A 23,289-nucleotide genomic window follows, 5' to 3' on the forward strand; every position below is an offset into this window, starting at 1 on the left:
AAAACAAACTTTTATAACAGCTAAACCAAACGTTTCCAATGTAAATTTCCACCTTTATATAGTGTAGAAAGGCATCCTGAAGCCTGGAAAGTCATTAATTTGATTGTCCAGTATTTCCTTCATGAGATATTGCAACACTTAGAAAAAGTGTACAGCGCCAGCAGACAATGAATTTTCAGCACTAAAAAAACGAAACTTCATTAACAGCTAAACCAAACGTTTCCAATGTAAATTTCCACATTTATAGAGTGTAAAAAGGCATCCTGAAGCCTGGGAAGTCATTAATTTGATTGTCCAGTATTTCCCTTATGAGATAATGCCTCACATAGCAAATGTGTACAGTGCGAGCTGAAAATGCATTTTCAGCACTAAAAAACCAAACTTTTATAACAGCTAAACCAAACGTTTCCAATGTAAATTTCCACCTTTATATAGTGTAAAAAGACATCCTGAAGCCTGGGCAGTCATTAATTTGATTGTCCAGTATTTCCCTTATGAGATAATGCCTCACATAGCAAATGTGTACAGCGCGAGCTGAAAATGCATTTACAGCACTAAAAAAACAAACTTTTATAACAGCTAAACCAAACGTTTCCAATGTAAATTTCCACCTTTATATAGTGTAGAAAGGCATCCTGAAGCCTGGAAAGTCATTAATTTGATTGTCCAGTATTTCCTACATGAGATATTGCAAAACTTAGAAAAAGTGTACAGCGCCAGCAGACAATGAATTTTCAGCACTAAAAAAACGAAACTTCATTAACAGCTAAACCAAACGTTTCCAATGTAAATTTCCACATTTATAGAGTGTAAAAAGGCATCCTGAAGCCTGGGAAGTCATTAATTTGATTGTCCAGTATTTCCCTTATGAGATAATGCCTCACATAGCAAATGTGCACAGTGCGAGCTGAAAATGCATTTTCAGCACTAAAAAACCAAACTTATATAACACCTAAACCAAACGTTTCCAATGTAAATTTCCACCTTTATATAGTGTAAAAAGACATCCTGAAACCTGGGCAGTCATTAATTTGATTGTCCAATATTTCCCTTATGAGATAATGCCTCTCATAGCAAATGTGTACAGCGCGAGCTGAAAATGCATTTACAGCACTAAAAAACCAAACTTTTATAACAGCTAAACCAAACGTTTCCAATGTAAATTTCCACCTTTATATAGTGTAAAAAGACATCCTGAAGCCTGGGCAGTCATTAATTTGATTGTCCAATATTTCCCTTATGAGATAATGCCTCTCATAGCAAATGTGTACAGCGCGAGCTGAAAATGCATTTTCAGCACTAAAAAACCAAACTTTTATAACAGCTAAACCAAACGTTTCAAATGTAAATTTCCACCTTTATATAGTGTAAAAAGACATCCTGAAGCCTGGGCAGTCATTAATTTGATTGTCCAATATTTCCCTTATGAGATAATGCCTCTCATAGCAAATGTGTACAGTGCGAGCTGAAAATGCATTTACAGCACTAAAAAAACAAACTTTTATAACAGCTAAACCAAACGTTTCCAATGTAAATTTCCACCTTTATATAGTGTAAAAAGACATCCTGAAGCCTGGGCAGTCATTAATTTGATTGTCCAATATTTCCCTTATGAGATAATGCCTCTCATAGCAAATGTGTACAGTGCGAGCTGAAAATGCATTTACAGCACTAAAAAAACAAACTTTTATAACAGCTAAACCAAACGTTTCCAATGTAAATTTCCACCTTTATATAGTGTAAAAAGACATCCTGAAGCCTGGGCAGTCATTAATTTGATTGTCCAATATTTCCCTTATGAGATAATGCCTCTCATAGCAAATGATTACAGCGCGAGCTGAAAATGCATTTACAGCACTAAAAAACCAAACTTTTATAACAGCTAAACCAAACGTTTCCAATGTAAATTTCCACCTTTATATAGTGTAGAAAGGCATCCTGAAGCCTGGAAAGTCATTAATTTGATTGTCCAGTATTTCCTTCATGAGATATTGCAACACTTAGAAAAAGTGTACAGCGCCAGCAGACAATGAATTTTCAGCACTAAAAAAACGAAACTTCATTAACAGCTAAACCAAACGTTTCCAATGTAAATTTCCACATTTATAGAGTGTAAAAAGGCATCCTGAAGCCTGGGAAGTCATTAATTTGATTGTCCAGTATTTCCCTTATGAGATAATGCCTCACAGCAAATGTGTACAGTGCGAGCTGAAAATGCATTTACAGCACTAAAAAAACAAACTTTTATAACAGCTAAACCAAACGTTTCCAATGTAAATTTCCACCTTTATATAGTGTAGAAAGGCATCCTGAAGCCTGGAAAGTCATTAATTTGATTGTCCAGTATTTCCTTCATGAGATATTGCAACACTTAGAAAAAGTGTACAGCGCCAGCAGACAATGAATTTTCAGCACTAAATAAACGAAACTTCATTAACAGCTAAAGTAAACGTTTCCAATGTAAATTTCCACCTTTATATAGTGTAAAAAGACATCCTGAAGCCTGGGAAGTCATTAATTTGATTGTCCAGTATTTCCCTTATGAGATAATGCCTCACATAGCAAATGTGTACAGTGCGAGCTGAAAATGCATTTTCAGCACTAAAAAACCAAACTTTTATAACAGCTAAACCAAACGTTTCCAATGTAAATTTCCACCTTTATATAGTGTAAAAAGACATCCTGAAGCCTGGGCAGTCATTAATTTGATTGTCCAATATTTCCCTTATGAGATAATGCCTCTCATAGCAAATGTGTACAGCGCGAGCTGAAAATGCATTTACAGCACTAAAAAACCAAACTTTTATAACAGCTAAACCAAACGTTTCCAATGTAAATTTCCACCTTTATATAGTGTAGAAAGGCATCCTGAAGCCTGGAAAGTCATTAATTTGATTGTCCAGTATTTCCTTCATGAGATATTGCAACACTTAGAAAAAGTGTACAGCGCCAGCAGACAATGAATTTTCAGCACTAAAAAAACGAAACTTCATTAACAGCTAAACCAAACGTTTCCAATGTAAATTTCCACATTTATAGAGTGTAAAAAGGCATCCTGAAGCCTGGGAAGTCATTAATTTGATTGTCCAGTATTTCCCTTATGAGATAATGCCTCACATAGCAAATGTGTACAGTGCGAGCTGAAAATGCATTTTCAGCACTAAAAAACCAAACTTATATAACACCTAAACCAAACGTTTCCAATGTAAATTTCCACCTTTATATAGTGTAAAAAGACATCCTGAAGCCTGGGCAGTCATTAATTTGATTGTCCAATATTTCCCTTATGAGATAATGCCTCTCATAGCAAATGTGTACAGCGCGAGCTGAAAATGCATTTACAGCACTAAAAAAACCAAACTTTTATAACAGCTAAACCAAACGTTTCCAATGTAAATTTCCACCTTTATATAGTGTAGAAAGGCATCCTGAAGCCTGGAAAGTCATTAATTTGATTGTCCAGTATTTCCTTCATGAGATATTGCAACATTTAGAAAAAGTGTACAGCGCCAGCAGACAATGAATTTTCAGCACTAAAAAAACGAAACTTCATTAACAGCTAAACTAAACGTTTCCAATGTAAATTTCCACCTTTATATAGTGTAAAAAGACATCCTGAAGCCCGGGCAGCCATTAATTTGATTGTCCAATATTTCCCTTATGAGATAATGCCTCTCATAGCAAATGTGTACAGCGCGAGCTGAAAATGCATTTACAGCACTAAAAAAACAAACTTTTATAACAGCTAAACCAAACGTTTCCAATGTAAATTTCCACCTTTATATAGTGTAAAAAGACATCCTGAAGCCTGCGCAGTCATTAATTTGATTGTCCAATATTTCCCTTATGAGATAATGCCTCTCATAGCAAATGTGTACAGCGCGAGCTGAAAATGCATTTACAGCACTAAAAAACCAAACTTTTATAACAGCTAAACCAAACGTTTCCAATGTAAATTTCCACCTTTATATAGTGTAGAAAGGCATCCTGAAGCCTGGAAAGTCATTAATTTGATTGTCCAGTATTTCCTTCATGAGATATTGCAACACTTAGAAAAAGTGTACAGCGCCAGCAGACAATGAATTTTCAGCACTAAAAAAACGAAACTTCATTAACAGCTAAACTAAACGTTTCCAATGTAAATTTCCACCTTTATATAGTGTAAAAAGACATTCTGAAGCCTGGGCAGTCATTAATTTGATTGTCCAATATTTCCCTTATGAGATAATGCCTCTCATAGCAAATGTGTACAGCGCGAGCTGAAAATGCATTTACAGCACTAAAAAACCAAACTTTTATAACAGCTAAACCAAACGTTTCCAATGTAAATTTCCACCTTTATATAGTGTAGAAAGGCATCCTGAAGCCTGGAAAGTCATTAATTTGATTGTCCAGTATTTCCTTCATGAGATATTGCAACACTTAGAAAAAGTGTACAGCGCCAGCAGACAATGAATTTTCAGCATTAAAAAAACGAAACTTCATTAACAGCTAAACCAAACGTTTCCAATGTAAATTTCCACATTTATAGAGTGTAAAAAGGCATCCTGAAGCCTGGGAAGTCATTAATTTGATTGTCCAGTATTTCCCTTCTGAGATAATGCCTCACATAGCAAATGTGTACAGTGCGAGCTGAAAATGCATTTTCAGCACTAAAAAAACAAACTTTTATAACAGCTAAACTAAACGTTTCCAATGTAAATTTCCACCTTTATATAGTGTAAAAAGACATCCTGAAGCCTGGGCAGTCATTAATTTGATTGTCCAATATTTCCCTTATGAGATAATGCCTCTCATAGCAAATGTGTACAGCGCGAGCTGAAAATGCATTTACAGCACTAAAAAAACAAACTTTTATAACAGCTAAACTAAACGTTTCCAATGTAAATTTCCACCTTTATATAGTGTAAAAAGACATCCTGAAGCCTGGGCAGTCATTAATTTGATTGTCCAATATTTCCCTTATGAGATAATGCCTCTCATAGCAAATGTGTACAGCGCGAGCTGAAAATGCATTTACAGCACTAAAAACCCAAACTTTTATAACAGCTAAACCAAACGTTTCCAATGTAAATTTCCACCTTTATATAGTGTAGAAAGGCATCCTGAAGCCTGGAAAGTCATTAATTTGATTGTCCAGTATTTCCTTCATGAGATATTGCAACACTTAGAAAAGGTGTACAGCGCCAGCAGACAATGAATTTTCAGCACTAAAAAAACGAAACTTCATTAACAGCTAAACCAAACGTTTCCAATGTAAATTTCCACATTTATAGAGTGTAAAAATGCATCCTGAAGCCTGGGAAGTCATTAATTTGATTGTCCAGTATTTCCCTTATGAGATAATGCCTCACATAGCAAATGTGTACAGTGCAAGCTGAAAATGCATTTTCAGCACTAAAAAACCAAACTTTTATAACAGCTAAACCAAACGTTTCCAATGTAAATTTCCACCTTTATATAGTGTAAAAAGACATCCTGAAGCCTGGGCAGTCATTAATTTGATTGTCCAATATTTCCCTTATGAGATAATGCCTCTCATAGCAAATGTGTACAGCGCGAGCTGAAAATGCATTTACAGCACTAAAAAACCAAACTTTTATAACAGCTAAACCAAACGTTTCCAATGTAAATTTCCACCTTTATATAGTGTAGAAAGGCATCCTGAAGCCTGGAAAGTGATTAATTTGATTGTCCAGTATTTCCTTCATGAGATAGCAACACTTAGAAAAAGTGTACAGCGCCAGCAGACAATGAATTTTCAGCACTAAAAAACCGAAACTTCATTAACAGCTAAACTAAACGTTTCCAATGTAAATTTCCACCTTTATATAGTGTAAAAAGACATCCTGAAGCCTGGGCAGTCATTAATTTGATTGTCCAATATTTCCCTTATGAGATAATGCCTCTCATAGCAAATGTGTACAGCGCGAGCTGAAAATGCATTTACAGCACTAAAAAACCAAACTTTTATAACAGCTAAACCAAACGTTTCCAATGTAAATTTCCACCTTTATATAGTGTAGAAAGGCATCCTGAAGCCTGGAAAGTCATTAATTTGATTGTCCAGTATTTCCTTCATGAGATATTGCAACACTTAGAAAAAGTGTACAGCGCCAGCAGACAATGAATTTCCAGCACTAAAAAAACGAAACTTCATTAACAGCTAAACTAAACGTTTCCAATGTAAATTTCCACCTTTATATAGTGTAAAAAGACATCCTGAAGCCTGGGCAGTCATTAATTTGATTGTCCAATATTTCCCTTATGAGATAATGCCTCTCATAGCAAATGTGTACAGCGCGAGCTGAAAATGCATTTACAGCACTAAAAAACCAAACTTTTATAACAGCTAAACTAAACGTTTCCAATGTAAATTTCCACCTTTATATAGTGTAGAAAGGCATCCTGAAGCCTGGAAAGTCATTAATTTGATTGTCCAGTATTTCCTTCATGAGATATTGCAACACTTAGAAAAAGTGTACAGCGCCAGCAGACAATGAATTTTCAGCACTAAAAAACCGAAACTTCATTAACAGCTAAACCAAACGTTTCCAATGTAAATTTCCACATTTATAGAGTGTAAAAAGGCATCCTGAAGCCTGGGAAGTCATTAATTTGATTGTCCAGTATTTCCCTTATGAGATAATGCCTCACATAGCAAATGTGTACAGCGCGAGCTGAAAATGCATTTACAGCACTAAAAAACCAAACTTTTATATCAGCTAAACCAAACGTTTCCAATGTAAATTTCCACCTTTATATAGTGTAGAAAGGCATCCTGAAGCCTGGAAAGTGATTAATTTGATTGTCCAGTATTTCCTTCATGAGATAGCAACACTTAGAAAAAGTGTACAGCGCCAGCAGACAATGAATTTTCAGCACTAAAAAACCGAAACTTCATTAACAGCTAAACTAAACGTTTCCAATGTAAATTTCCACCTTTATATAGTGTAAAAAGACATCCTGAAGCCTGGGCAGTCATTAATTTGATTGTCCAATATTTCCCTTATGAGATAATGCCTCTCATAGCAAATGTGTACAGCGCGAGCTGAAAATGCATTTACAGCACTAAAAAACCAAACTTTTATAACAGCTAAACCAAACGTTTCCAATGTAAATTTCCACCTTTATATAGTGTAGAAAGGCATCCTGAAGCCTGGAAAGTCATTAATTTGATTGTCCAGTATTTCCTTCATGAGATATTGCAACACTTAGAAAAAGTGTACAGCGCCAGCAGACAATGAATTTCCAGCACTAAAAAAACGAAACTTCATTAACAGCTAAACTAAACGTTTCCAATGTAAATTTCCACCTTTATATAGTGTAAAAAGACATCCTGAAGCCTGGGCAGTCATTAATTTGATTGTCCAATATTTCCCTTATGAGATAATGCCTCTCATAGCAAATGTGTACAGCGCGAGCTGAAAATGCATTTACAGCACTAAAAAACCAAACTTTTATAACAGCTAAACTAAACGTTTCCAATGTAAATTTCCACCTTTATATAGTGTAAAAAGACATCCTGAAGCCTGGGCAGTCATTAATTTGATTGTCCAATATTTCCCTTATGAGATAATGCCTCTCATAGCAAATGTGTACAGCGCGAGCTGAAAATGCATTTACAGCACTAAAAAACCAAACTTTTATAACAGCTAAACCAAACGTTTCCAATGTAAATTTCCACCTTTATATAGTGTAGAAAGGCATCCTGGAGCCTGGAAAGTCATTAATTTGATTGTCCAGTATTTCCTTCATGAGATATTGCAACACTTAGAAAAAGTGTACAGCGCCAGCAGACAATGAATTTTCAGCACTAAAAAAACCAAACTTTTATAACAGCTAAACCAAACGTTTCCAATGTAAATTTCCACCTTTATATAGTGTAAAAAGACATCCTGAAGCCTGGGCAGTCATTAATTTGATTGTCCAGTATTTCCCTTATGAGATAATGCCTCACATAGCAAATGTGTACAGCGCGAGCTGAAAATGCATTTACAGCACTAAAAAAACAAACTTTTATAACAGCTAAACCAAACGTTTCCAATGTAAATTTCCACCTTTATATAGTGTAGAAAGGCATCCTGAAGCCTGGAAAGTCATTAATTTGATTGTCCAGTATTTCCTACATGAGATATTGCAAAACTTAGAAAAAGTGTACAGCGCCAGCAGACAATGAATTTTCAGCACTAAAAAAACGAAACTTCATTAACAGCTAAACCAAACGTTTCCAATGTAAATTTCCACATTTATAGAGTGTAAAAAGGCATCCTGAAGCCTGGGAAGTCATTAATTTGATTGTCCAGTATTTCCCTTATGAGATAATGCCTCACATAGCAAATGTGTACAGCGCGAGCTGAAAATGCATTTACAGCACTAAAAAACCAAACTTTTATATCAGCTAAACCAAACGTTTCCAATGTAAATTTCCACCTTTATATAGTGTAGAAAGGCATCCTGAAGCCTGGAAAGTGATTAATTTGATTGTCCAGTATTTCCTTCATGAGATATTGCAACACTTAGAAAAAGTGTACAGCGCCAGCAGACAATGAATTTTCAGCACTAAAAAACCGAAACTTCATTAACAGCTAAACTAAACGTTTCCAATGTAAATTTCCACCTTTATATAGTGTAAAAAGACATCCTGAAGCCTGGGCAGTCATTAATTTGATTGTCCAATATTTCCCTTATGAGATAATGCCTCTCATAGCAAATGTGTACAGCGCGAGCTGAAAATGCATTTACAGCACTAAAAAACCAAACTTTTATAACAGCTAAACCAAACGTTTCCAATGTAAATTTCCACCTTTATATAGTGTAGAAAGGCATCCTGAAGCCTGGAAAGTCATTAATTTGATTGTCCAGTATTTCCTTCATGAGATATTGCAACACTTAGAAAAAGTGTACAGCGCCAGCAGACAATGAATTTCCAGCACTAAAAAAACGAAACTTCATTAACAGCTAAACTAAACGTTTCCAATGTAAATTTCCACCTTTATATAGTGTAAAAAGACATCCTGAAGCCTGGGCAGTCATTAATTTGATTGTCCAATATTTCCCTTATGAGATAATGCCTCTCATAGCAAATGTGTACAGCGCGAGCTGAAAATGCATTTACAGCACTAAAAAACCAAACTTTTATAACAGCTAAACTAAACGTTTCCAATGTAAATTTCCACCTTTATATAGTGTAGAAAGGCATCCTGAAGCCTGGAAAGTCATTAATTTGATTGTCCAGTATTTCCTTCATGAGATATTGCAACACTTAGAAAAAGTGTACAGCGCCAGCAGACAATGAATTTTCAGCACTAAAAAAACGAAACTTCATTAACAGCTAAACCAAACGTTTCCAATGTAAATTTCCACATTTATAGAGTGTAAAAAGGCATCTGAAGCCTGGGAAGTCATTAATTTGATTGTCCAGTATTTCCCTTATGAGATAATGCCTCACATAGCAAATGTGTACAGTGCGAGCTGAAAATGCATTTTCAGCACTAAAAAACCAAACTTTTATAACAGCTAAACCAAACGTTTCCAATGTAAATTTCCACCTTTATATAGTGTAAAAAGACATCCTGAAGCCTGGGCAGTCATTAATTTGATTGTCCAGTATTTCCCTTATGAGATAATGCCTCACATAGCAAATGTGTACAGCGCGAGCTGAAAATGCATTTACAGCACTAAAAAAACAAACTTTTATAACAGCTAAACTAAACGTTTCCAATGTAAATTTCCACCTTTATATAGTGTAAAAAGACATCCTGAAGCCTGGGCAGTCATTAATTTGATTGTCCAATATTTCCCTTATGAGATAATGCCTCTCATAGCAAATGTGTACAGCGCGAGCTGAAAATGCATTTACAGCACTAAAAACCCAAACTTTTATAACAGCTAAACCAAACGTTTCCAATGTAAATTTCCACCTTTATATAGTGTAGAAAGGCATCCTGAAGCCTGGAAAGTCATTAATTTGATTGTCCAGTATTTCCTTCATGAGATATTGCAACACTTAGAAAAGGTGTACAGCGCCAGCAGACAATGAATTTTCAGCACTAAAAAATCGAAACTTCATTAACAGCTAAACCAAACGTTTCCAATGTAAATTTCCACCTTTATATAGTGTAGAAAGGCATCCTGAAGCCTGGAAAGTCATTAATTTGATTGTCCAGTATTTCCTTCATGAGATATTGCAACACTTAGAAAAGGTGTACAGCGCCAGCAGACAATGAATTTTCAGCACTAAAAAAACGAAACTTCATTAACAGCTAAACCAAACGTTTCCAATGTAAATTTCCACATTTATAGAGTGTAAAAAGGCATCCTGAAGCCTGGGAAGTCATTAATTTGATTGTCCAGTATGTCCCTTATGAGATAATGCCTCACATAGCAAATGTGTACAGTTCGAGCTGAAAATGCATTTACAGCACTAAAAAACCAAACTTTTATAACAGCTAAACCAAACGTTTCCAATGTAAATTTCCACCTTTATATAGTGTAGAAAGGCATCCTGAAGCCTGGAAAGTCATTGATTTGATTGTCCAGTATTTCCTTCATGAGATATTGCAACACTTAGAAAAAGTGTACAGCGCCAGCAGACAATGAATTTTCAGCACTAAAAAAACGAAACTTCATTAACAGCTAAACTAAACGTTTCCAATGTAAATTTCCACCTTTATATAGAGTAAAAAGACATCCTGAAGCCTGGGCAGCCATTTATTTGATTGTCCAATATTTCCTTCATGAGATATTGCAACACTTAGAAAAAGTGTCCAGCGCCAGCAGACAATGAATTTTCAGCACTAAAAAAACGAAACTTCATTAACAGCTAAACTAAACGTTTCCAATGTAAATTTCCACCTTTATATAGTGTAGAAAGGCACCCTGAAGCCTGGAAAGTCATTAATTTGATTGTCCAGTATTTCCCTTATGAGATAATGCCTCACATAGCAAATGTGTACAGTGCGAGCTGAAAATGCATTTTCAGCACTAAAAAACCAAACTTTTATAACAGCTAAACCAAACGTTTCCAATGTAAATTTCCACCTTTATATAGTGTAAAAAGACATCCTGAAGCCTGGGCAGTCATTAATTTGATTGTCCAGTATTTCCCTTATGAGATAATGCCTCACATAGCAAATGTGTACAGCGCGAGCTGAAAATGCATTTACAGCACTAAAAAACCAAACTTTTATAACAGCTAAACCAAACGTTTCCAATGTAAATTTCCACCTTTATATAGTGTAAAAAGACATCCTGAAGCCTGGGCAGTCATTAATTTGATTGTCCAGTATTTCCCTTATGAGATAATGCCTCACATAGCAAATGTGTACAGCGCGAGCTGAAAATGCATTTACAGCACTAAAAAAACAAACTTTTATAACAGCTAAACTAAACGTTTCCAATGTAAATTTCCACCTTTATATAGTGTAAAAAGGCATCCTGAAGCCTGGGAAGTCATTAATTTGATTGTCCAGTATTTCCCTTATGAGATAATGCCTCACATAGCAAATGTGTACAGTGCGAGCTGAAAATGCATTTTCAGCACTAAAAAACCAAACTTTTATAACAGCTAAACCAAACGTTTCCAATGTAAATTTCCACCTTTATATAGTGTAAAAAGACATCCTGAAGCCTGGGCAGTCATTAATTTGATTGTCCAGTATTTCCCTTATGAGATAATGCCTCACATAGCAAATGTGTACAGCGCGAGCTGAAAATGCATTTACAGCACTAAAAAAACAAACTTTTATAACAGCTAAACTAAACGTTTCCAATGTAAATTTCCACCTTTATATAGTGTAAAAAGACATCCTGAAGCCTGGGCAGTCATTAATTTGATTGTCCAATATTTCGCTTATGAGATAATGCCTCTCATAGCAAATGTGTACAGCGCGAGCTGAAAATGCATTTACAGGACTAAAAACCCAAACTTTTATAACAGCTAAACCAAACGTTTCCAATGTAAATTTCCACCTTTATATAGTGTAGAAAGGCATCTTGAAGCCTGGAAAGTCATTAATTTGATTGTCCAGTATTTCCTTCATGAGATATTGCAACACTTAGAAAAGGTGTACAGCGCCAGCAGACAATGAATTTTCAGCACTAAAAAAACGAAACTTCATTAACAGCTAAACCAAACGTTTCCAATGTAAATTTCCACATTTATAGAGTGTAAAAAGGCATCCTGAAAGCCCCGGAAGTCATTAATTTGATTGTCCAGTATTTCCCTTATGAGATAATGCCTCACATAGCAAATGTGTACAGTGCGAGCTGAAAATGCATTTTCAGCACTAAAAAACCAAACTTTTATAACAGCTAAACCAAACGTTTCCAATGTAAATTTCCACCTTTATATAGTGTAAAAAGACATCCTGAAGCCTGGGCAGTCATTAATTCGATTGTCCAATATTTCCTTTATGAGATAATGCCTCTCATTGCAAATGTTTACAGCGCGAGCTGAAAATGCATTTACAGCACTAAAAAACCAAACTTTTATAACAGCTAAACCAAACGTTTCCAATGTAAATTTCCACCTTTATATAGTGTAAAAAGGCATCCTGAAGCCTGGAAAGTCATTAATTTGATTGTCCAGTATTTCCTTCATGAGATAATGCCTCACATAGCAAATGTGTACAGTGCGAGCTGAAAATGCATTTTCAGCACTAAAAAACCAAACTTTTATAACAGCTAAACCAAACGTTTCCAATGTAAATTCCACCTTTATATAGTGTAAAAAGACATCCTGAAGCCTGGGCAGTCATTAATTTGATTGTCCAATATTTCCCTTTTGAGATAATGCCTCTCATAGCAAATGTGTACAGCGCGAGCTGAAAATGCATTTACAGCACTAAAAAACCAAACTTTTATAACAGCTAAACCAAACGTTTCCAATGTAAATTTCCACCTTTATATAGTGTAGAAAGGCATCCTGAAGCCTGGAAAGTCATTAATTTGATTGTCCAGTATTTCCTTCATGAGATATTGCAACACTTAGAAAAAGTGTACAGCGCCAGGAGACAATGAATTTTCAGCACTAAAAAACCGAAACTTCATTAACAGCTAAACTAAACGTTTCCAATGTAAATTTCCACCTTTATATAGTGTAAAAAGACATCCTGAAGCCTGGGCAGCCATTAATTTGATTGTCCAATATTTCCCTTATGAGATAATGCCTCTCATAGCAAATGTGTACAGCGCGAGCTGAAAATGCATTTACAGCACTAAAAAACCAAACTTTTATAACAGCTAAACCAAACGTTTCCAATGTAAATTTCCACCTTTATATAGTGTAAAAAGACATCCTGAAGCCTGGGCAGTCATTAATTTGATTGTCCAATATTTCCCTTATGAGATAATGCCTCTCATAGCAAATGTGTACAGCGCGAGCTGAAAATGCATTTACAGCACTAAAAAACCAAACTTTTATAACAGCTAAACCAAACGTTTCCAATGTAAATTTCTACCTTTATATAGTGTAGAAAGGCATCCTGAAGCCTGGAAAGTCATTAATTTGATTGTCCAGTATTTCCTTCATGAGATATTGCAACACTTAGAAAAAGTGTACAGCGCCAGCAGACAATGAATTTTCAGCACTAAAAAAACGAAACTTCATTAACAGCTAAACTAAACGTTTCCAATGTAAATTTCCACCTTTATATAGTGTAAAAAGACATCCTGAAGCCTGGGCAGTCATTAATTTGATTGTCCAATATTTCCCTTATGAGATAATGCCTCTCATAGCAAATGTGTACAGCGCGAGCTGAAAATGCATTTACAGCACTAAAAAACCAAACTTTTATAACAGCTAAACCAAACGTTTCCAATGTAAATTTCCACCTTTATATAGTGTAAAAAGACATCCTGAAGCCTGGGCAGTCATTAATTTGATTGTCCAATATTTCCCTTATGAGATAATGCCTCTCATAGCAAATGTGTACAGCGCGAGCTGAAAATGCATTTACAGCACTAAAAAACCAAACTTTTATAACAGCTAAACCAAACGTTTCCAATGTAAATTTCCACCTTTATATAGTGTAGAAAGGCATCCTGAAGCCTGGAAAGTCATTAATTTGATTGTCCAGTATTTCCTTCATGAGATATTGCAACACTTAGAAAAAGTGTACAGCGCCAGCAGACAATGAATTTTCAGCACTAAAAAAACGAAACTTCATTAACAGCTAAACCAAACGTTTCCAATGTAAATTTCCACATTTATAGAGTGTAAAAAGGCATCCTGAAGCCTGGGAAGTAATTAATTTGATTGTCCAGTATTTCCCTTATGAGATAATGCCTCACATAGCAAATGTGTACAGTGCGAGCTGAAAATGCATTTTCAGCACTAAAAAACCAAACTTTTATAACAGCTAAACCAAACGTTTCCAATGTAAATTTCCACCTTTATATAGTGTAAAAAGACATCCTGAAGCCTGGGCAGTCATTAATTTGATTGTCCAGTATTTCCCTTATGAGATAATGCCTCACATAGCAAATGTGTACAGCGCGAGCTGAAAATGCATTTACAGCACTAAAAAAACAAACTTTTATAACAGCTAAACTAAACGTTTCCAATGTAAATTTCCACCTTTATATAGTGTAAAAAGACATCCTGAAGCCTGGGCAGTCATTAATTTGATTGTCCAATATTTCGCTTATGAGATAATGCCTCTCATAGCAAATGTGTACAGCGCGAGCTGAAAATGCATTTACAGGACTAAAAACCCAAACTTTTATAACAGCTAAACCAAACGTTTCCAATGTAAATGTCCACCTTTATATAGTGTAGAAAGGCATCTTGAAGCCTGGAAAGTCATTAATTTGATTGTCCAGTATTTCCTTCATGAGATATTGCAACACTTAGAAAAGGTGTACAGCGCCAGCAGACAATGAATTTTCAGCACTAAAAAAACGAAACTTCATTAACAGCTAAACCAAACGTTTCCAATGTAAATTTCCACATTTATAGAGTGTAAAAAGGCATCCTGAAAGCCTGGGAAGTCATTAATTTGATTGTCCAGTATTTCCCTTATGAGATAATGCCTCACATAGCAAATGTGTACAGTGCGAGCTGAAAATGCATTTTCAGCACTAAAAAACCAAACTTTTATAACAGCTAAACCAAACGTTTCCAATGTAAATTTCCACCTTTATATAGTGTAAAAAGACATCCTGAAGCCTGGGCAGTCATTAATTCGATTGTCCAATATTTCTTTTATGAGATAATGCCTCTCATAGCAAATGTGTACAGCGCGAGCTGAAAATGCATTTACAGCACTAAAAAACCAAACTTTTATAACAGCTAAACCAAACGTTTCCAATGTAAATTTCCACCTTTATATAGTGTAAAAAGGCATCCTGAAGCCTGGAAAGTCATTAATTTGATTGTCCAGTATTTCCTTCATGAGATAATGCCTCACATAGCAAATGTGTACAGTGCGAGCTGAAAATGCATTTTCAGCACTAAAAAACCAAACTTTTATAACAGCTAAACCAAACGTTTCCAATGTAAATTCCACCTTTATATAGTGTAAAAAGACATCCTGAAGCCTGGGCAGTCATTAATTTGATTGTCCAATATTTCCCTTTTGAGATAATGCCTCTCATAGCAAATGTGTACAGCGCGAGCTGAAAATGCATTTACAGCACTAAAAAACCAAACTTTTATAACAGCTAAACCAAACGTTTCCAATGTAAATTTCCACCTTTATATAGTGTAAAAAGGCATCCTGAAGCCTGGAAAGTCATTAATTTGATTGTCCAGTATTTCCTTCATGAGATAATGCCTCACATAGCAAATGTGTACAGTGCGAGCTGAAAATGCATTTTCAGCACAAAAAACCAAACTTTTATAACAGCTAAACCAAACGTTTCCAATGTAAATTCCACCTTTATATAGTGTAAAAAGACATCCTGAAGCCTGGGCAGTCATTAATTTGATTGTCCAGTATTTCCCTTATGAGATAATGCCTCACATAGCAAATGTGTACAGTGCGAGCTGAAAATGCATTTTCAGCACTAAAAAAACCAAACTTTTATAACAGCTAAACCAAACGTTTCCAATGTAAATTTCCACCTTTATATAGTGTAAAAAGACATCCTGAAGCCTGGGCAGTCATTAATTTGATTGTCCAATATTTCCCTTATGAGATAATGCCTCTCATAGCAAATGTGTACAGCGCGAGCTGAAAATGCATTTACAGCACTAAAAAACCAAACTTTTATAACAGCTAAACCAAACGTTTCCAATGTAAATTTCCACCTTTATATAGTGTAGAAAGGCATCCTGAAGCCTGGAAAGTCATTAATTTGATTGTCCAGTATTTCCTTCATGAGATATTGCAACACTTAGAAAAAGTGTACAGCGCCAGCAGACAATGAATTTTCAGCACTAAAAAAAACGAAACTTCATTAACAGCTAAACTAAACGTTTCCAATGTAAATTTCCACCTTTATATAGTGTAAAAAGACATCCTGATGCCTGGGCAGTCATTAATTTGATTGTCCAATATTTCCCTTATGAGATAATGCCTCTCATAGCAAATGTGTACAGCGCGAGCTGAAAATGCATTTACAGCACTAAAAAACCAAACTTTTATAACAGCTAAACCAAAACTGGGTTTAGCTAGTCAGTAAAACACTCTTTATAGTGTAGCAACGTTAGTAACGCTAAATTCTTACCTAGTTTATGAGACGAGTGCTGTACTTGACTATTTTTTGTAATTTATTATTATTTTTTTTTTTAATGCTTTATAGAGCAAATTGCACCTATGACAGTTGTTATTACCACAGAAGCCATCTCAAATGGTTGCAAACTCTGAGGGTGACTTTGAACCGGAAGTCCCGCCTCAATCGTCATCTGATTGACAGCGGAATCCTGGAGCCAGAGAAGAGAAAAGAATCAGACACGAAGTTGAAGAAGCGAAAAAAAATAAACATCGAATCTTAAAGTTCTCGCAACGAGGGTGACTGTTGGGGTCTGGAGAAGTGACCGGGAGATGGGGAGCCCCGTATTTTGGTCTTGGTAAGAGGGTAACTCACTTGATGTTGACGAGGGAACCTATGCCGCTATGCTATATACCGTCGTGAGAAAACTACGGCCTGGGGGCCACATGCGGCCCGTTAAACGTTTTAATCCGGCCCGCCGAATTTGAAAAAAAAAAAAATAAACCTTGTTAATGTTTTATTTTCAAAATAGTGTGGTTTTTCAAAGACAAGCTTTTGTTCACTTTCATTTAAAATTAAATGTTTTTTTTTTCTCAGATGAGATGAGGTTACCAAAACACTCCATCCATCTGCTCCTGGTCCAGCCCCTCTGTCAAATTTTAGAACCCATTGTGGCCTGCCAATAAAAAAGTTTTCCCACCCCTGCTATATACTATAAACTATGTTAATGTCGTCAGGCCATTATAGAGTATTTCTTCTGACATTTTGAAGGAGAAATAATACTCAACGTTTTATTTTTTTATGATGTTTGAGGCATTCTGACTGAAATACAGTTAAATTGAGGTTACCAGTAGTCATTTCCATTACCTGTAAATGTAAATTAGAATGTAACTTACTACAGTGAACCCTCGGTTATCGCGGTTAATGGGGACCGAGACCACCCGCGAAAACTGAAAATCCGCGAAGTAGCGGCGCACCTTCAAAAATGCTTAAAAAAAAAAAGTGCGAAGTAGCGGCGCACCTTCAAAAATGCTTAAAAAAAAAAAGTGCGAAGTAGCGGCGCACCTTCAAAAATGCTTAAAAAAATAAATAAATAAAATAATATATATATATATATATATATATATATATATATATACGGGTAGAGAGAGAGAGGGTGAAATTCATGTTATAACAAAAAAAAAAAATATTAAAACATTTTTTTATTCCCCAGCCATTATTTTTGTATTTATTCAATTACTTCTTTTTGTATTTATTTAATTACTTCGACTTTTACCTGCTGGTACGCCGTCCGGTGTGCCCTGGCATTCTTCATTTATTTATTCATTTATTCATTCATAACTGACAGCCTCGCGCTCCGCTCATGCCCGGGCGGAAGGTGTTCCTCTTCAGCTTAACAACCACGCACGCCGGCCGGTCTCCTCCGGAGCTCTCGCACGGTCCCGAACGGAGCGAAATGTCACCCCGCTAGTGCCCGGGCGGAAGTTGTCCCTCTTCGGCTTAACTGCCACGCACGCTGGCCGGAGCTCTGGTACGGTCCGAACCGCGCGAAACGTCGCCCCAAATCGTGCCCGGGGGAACGTGCTCTTCTTTGTCCACTCTCCTCTTCGCCCACGTTCTTCTTCGGCGCACGCCGGCCGTCTAACCACTCCAGCGCCCCGTCGTGCCGCTCGGCGAAACTACAATGCCCCCGAATATTTTTTAGACCCGCGAAGCACTGAACCCGCGAAAGGTGAACCGCGAAGTAGCGAGGGTTCACTGTATTGCAGCCAGATACCTATAAAATGTCATTTAATTTGCACTGTTTTGATCGCCACTGTTTTGCTCATTGAACAACAAATGAAAAGATGAATCATACACAGTGTTTGTAAAGATAATTGTCAATGTTTTATTAAATGAAATTCCAATGTAAAATTGTGTAATATTGTGTTATATAATGGGTCTACAACATACATTTCTCACAGACAAGTAGAGCTTTTTCTCATGAAATGTGTTGAAAAAAAACTAACATTTGAACATTGTTTTGCGTTACAACATCCGTGTTTACTGGTCATAAATTATTAACTTAAGTTTAATATACACTACACGAGCTGGGTAGCCACCACGCCTCAACCACCATAACAAGTTCGCTAACCCTTTAAGTCGAACGAGGTAGCTAACATATCGGGTTCAATTTGTACCAAAAATATGCTGTTGTGCCTTGTGTCTCTGTATATGTCGTCATGACGTGTCATTTGACAAAGCCTTGTGTCGATGTTAGTTGTCGATGTAACAGTCTTTGTTAGATGTCAATGTATGTCTATGTTAGATCTCAATGTGTCGATGTTAGATGTCAATCTATGTGTCTATATTAGATGTGTTTATGTTAGATGTCTATGTAAATGTTTGTTAGATGTCGATGTGTGTAAGATGTCTATGTAAAGGTTGGTTAGATGTCGATGTCTATGTAAATGTTTATGATGGATGTCGATGTGTCTGTTAGATGTCCGTGTTTGTTAGATGTGATTGTAATGGTTTATGTTATAGACGTCAATGTAAGTGTCAATGTTAGATGCCCATGCATGTTTGTTAGATGTCGATATATGTGTCATTGTTACATTTCAACGTAAATGTTGTTCGTGCAAGTTTCCAGTCCTCCAGCCACGTGACATCATGCGCGTCAAAGTGATAACTCGTACATTTCACGGAGGGAAAAAAAACAGACACCATTGGTAGTTTTGACCGGGAAAAAAAAATCATTTATTTTTTTCGAACACCTCATGTCTCTTTCAGCGTAAGAATAAACATGACACGACCAAAATAAAATATACCAACACAGGCAAATATTTAAGGAGCACTCAAGAGATACACTTCAGCTCATTTAATCCCACCTATTTTTACTAACGCAAACCCTTCAATTCTAGCGCCCACAGAATAGTGTGCTATAATGCTATAAAAATATGGAGCCTTTACCTGACAGCGTTTGAATATAACTGAATTCCCATTGCTCACGAAAAACTGAGAAACTAAGAACAAACATTTCAAGCACAAGCTTGACTTGACTTCAACAGTTCTATTTTTTCTTTTGTGACAGCTCAGACATCAAAATAATGCTTTCCTTCTATAAAATAAAAACAGCATGACAAAAGGTGCTGAAATAAACTATATACGGAAGTGCGTGAGTGACAGTGTGTGCATGTGTTTTTGCAACGCATGTGTACACCCCGCCATACAAATTACACAATTCGTTGGGTATGTGGTATACACTTAAAAACAATTGCCTTGGAGCAAGTGAACACAACACGTCTCACACTGTATACATGCTGTAGAAGGGCTGGGCGATATGACCTCAAATCAATATCGCGAGAAATCGAGCAATTTTACCTCGATAACGATAAATGCACAATAAATTCCCACGTGGACTAAAATCAAAATAAATGCAGGAATTGCATATTGACTGTTTTTTTTATTGACCAACTGGTACACTTTACTTTCAATGAAAAATAAAAGTACAAAAATCATTTGTATGAACATTCCAAATAGCTTGCAGGGTTCGCGGTTAACTTTAAAAACTGCTTGCCCATAGGGCAAGTGCCACTAAAATTTGCCTTGCCCGAGTGGCCAAATTACTTGCCCGACTTGGGCAAGTGACAATTTTTTTTCTCTAAGAATAAAATGTTTATGGTTGTAAAATGTGCGCCACAAATGTAAATAAACATATAATCTGATAAGCATAAATTAATCTTGTTTTCATCGTCAACCATGAAACCCTACTCACAAGAGCAAATGTATCATCCTGTGCAGTTATTGAAAATGTTAATTGTAGTTTTAATAATTAACAAATCTGCATGTTAAATTGGGAAAATGATATTACAGCAATCCAGATGATCAATTTTAAGTCCAGGAGAGCGTATTAATTGAGGAATCACATGAGTAAATTATGAGTGTGGCAAATTTGTGTATTCCTTTAAGACCAGTGCCTGTGGTGCTGCCTCCATAAGTTTCATAGCATAAACAGAACACAGTCACTGACACTATGTCAGGTCACATCATGGAGCTAATGAATTAACAGCCAATAATCAAATATTACTCCCTTCCTTACTCACAACTGAATTGTCTACTTAAAAATATTCGAGCTATTTTAGTCATGTCAGAGGAATCCGAAATGTTCGGATTTGAACGAACTCGTCGCCAATTTTCGGCCAAAATATCGTAGGTTTTTGTTGTGTTTTTCAAACTTCAAATGAGGATGCTACGACAGCGAGTTCCAATACTGCGGGATTTATTGACGTCCACTTTAACTCGACATTCACTGAACTAACTGATCCCCGTAGCGCCCGCCCATTGCCCCCGATAAGGCCAATGGACCATACCAAAACATAAGGGGTTGTCTGGGTTAAACCATCACCATACAGTGCACACAAACAGATCACACCACCGTTTTCGTCAAAATTAAAGATATTTGGCTGCTTTAAAAAATGCTTGCCCGGTCGGGCAAGTTGCCCATAATTTTACCTTGCCCGTGGCCAAATTTCACTTGCCCCGGGCAATCGGGAAGCGGTTAACCGCGAACCCTGAGCTTGCTTTGCATGACTTGAACAATGTCACAAAGAAAAAGGGTACCTCTTGCGAAATCTTTTTCTGCAAATAGATTGCGCCAAGATGCTCTCATGATGTAAATAATGGCAAATAAAAAAACGCTAAATAAAATGAAAGAAAATGTCAATGCAAGCCAAATAAACAAGTGGGTATTATCGGGGAAAATGTGCCGTCTCGAGTACTCTGCTGCGCAGTCGCCACTTGTCATCTATGTAATGCACAGTTAGGCTCAATCAGGGATCCATGTTGCGACCCGACCACAAGTCGGATGTAGATGCAAAATGCTTGACATGTCTAAGCTCCCGGCCCGATGTAGTCCATATCGGGAAATACGGCTTTCATGAAGCGTTTAAATCCTGTGCGCGCCACGTAACTAGAGGAGCTTTATCTTTAGCTATGTGCTAAGCTATCGCGTCCACCTCTGAGACGTTCTCTCGTATGGTGTCGCCTCCGTTCATGGGCTGTTGTCACTTGTCGAACCTTGCTTCTCACTTTGAACTTTCAGCACAGCATGGTTGTGTTGTGGGTGGTGAGAAAGCTTCTGGATTTGAATCGCCAGCAACGAGAGCGACAGACGGGTGGAGTCACATGACTAGAGGCGCTGTAGCGGTCTTAAAGGGGCATGAACATTGCCGCAGACAAAAGGCTTTTCTTTTTTTATTCATCGAATTTACCGACATGGGCAAAATGATTTCGGTCATTGTAATAAATTTCGGTAACGGTAAATTTTCGGTTTATCGCCCAGCCCTATGCTGTAGCATGGCTTTTTTTGCCGTGGGTGTCAAATATTTTACTTTGTTTTCAGAGTGCTTACAGACCTCTTGGTTTTGCCTCAAAATAATTGTCTGCAAAGCAGTCTGTGCCATCCGCATCATTGATGTGCAGGAGTAGCTTGTTGGTAATAAATAGCTGCAAGAAGTCCGCTGTTTGCCGCAGCATCCAGTGGTCCAGCGCTCGCAGTGAAAGTCTTGTCTGGCAGCCCGAACCATGCCCAAACATTTCGAGATGCACGCCCACTAAATTCCAGAAATATAAACATGGACAAACTTGACATTCTTCCAGATTCTGTCTCTTTGCATTGTTTTGAAGTTACTCCTGCAACTTTTCCACTTCTTCGATCCTCCCCATTGTCTGAAAAAGAAGTGTATATTTTGATTTGAAATAATGACCTCAACATACCAATACATTTGTTTATCATCTGAACTGGATTATTTTGAAACAACATTTGGGTTGGACATCTGGGATTTGTTGTTGTGTATATTCAGAGTAATCCTTTTCTTGTATATAGCTAAAGCAATAGTCGCTGGCCTTGAAAATGGGTACAAGACTTGACCAAATTAAGATGCCATAAGGTCTAATTTGCCCCTTCTCTACCACAACTGATTTAGAGGCCATTAGTAACAGATTTGAGAAGACCACTTTTAAAGATATGAAGCCAGAGCTCGGCACCGGACCCATTTTAATTATTTATTATAATTTTAATGTATTATTGAGCAAATGACACAATATGTCAGTAGTGATTACCACAGAAGTCATGTCAAAATAGTGCAAATTCTGAGGTCGACTTCAAATCAGACAGGCGGAGACGAGCGCCAGAGAAGAGATGAGAATCAGAAGAGATGTTGAAGAAGCTAATAACAAAAAAAACAAAAAAACACATCAAATCTCCATGTAGTAGCAACGGGGATGGCTCATGGGGTCAGGAGAAGTGAGCGGGAGATGGGGAGTATGAGGTGCCGTTGGGGACAAAAGTCAGGAATCGCTTCACACTTCTGAAATGCACTCTTACACACCAGTGAAATTGTTGTTGCTCATGCATACTTATGAAACGCTATCATACATACGAGTGAAACGCTCTCATACACACTAGTGAAATAGTTGTTGCTCATACACTCGTCAAATGCGCTCATACACATAGGTGAAACATTCTCATACACACCAGTGAAAGGCGCTCAGGCACAATTGTGAAATTATTGTTATTCATAAATACAACTGAAACATGCTCATGCCCATACACGAGTGAAATGCTTTCATACAAACACCCACACTGTT

The sequence above is a fragment of the Idiotropiscis lumnitzeri genome, unplaced genomic scaffold, assembly GCF_059441095.1.
Source record: "Idiotropiscis lumnitzeri isolate Australia: NSW breed Sydney's pygmy pipehorse unplaced genomic scaffold, RoL_Ilum_1.0 HiC_scaffold_39, whole genome shotgun sequence".
Classification (NCBI taxonomy): domain Eukaryota; kingdom Metazoa; phylum Chordata; class Actinopteri; order Syngnathiformes; family Syngnathidae; genus Idiotropiscis; species Idiotropiscis lumnitzeri.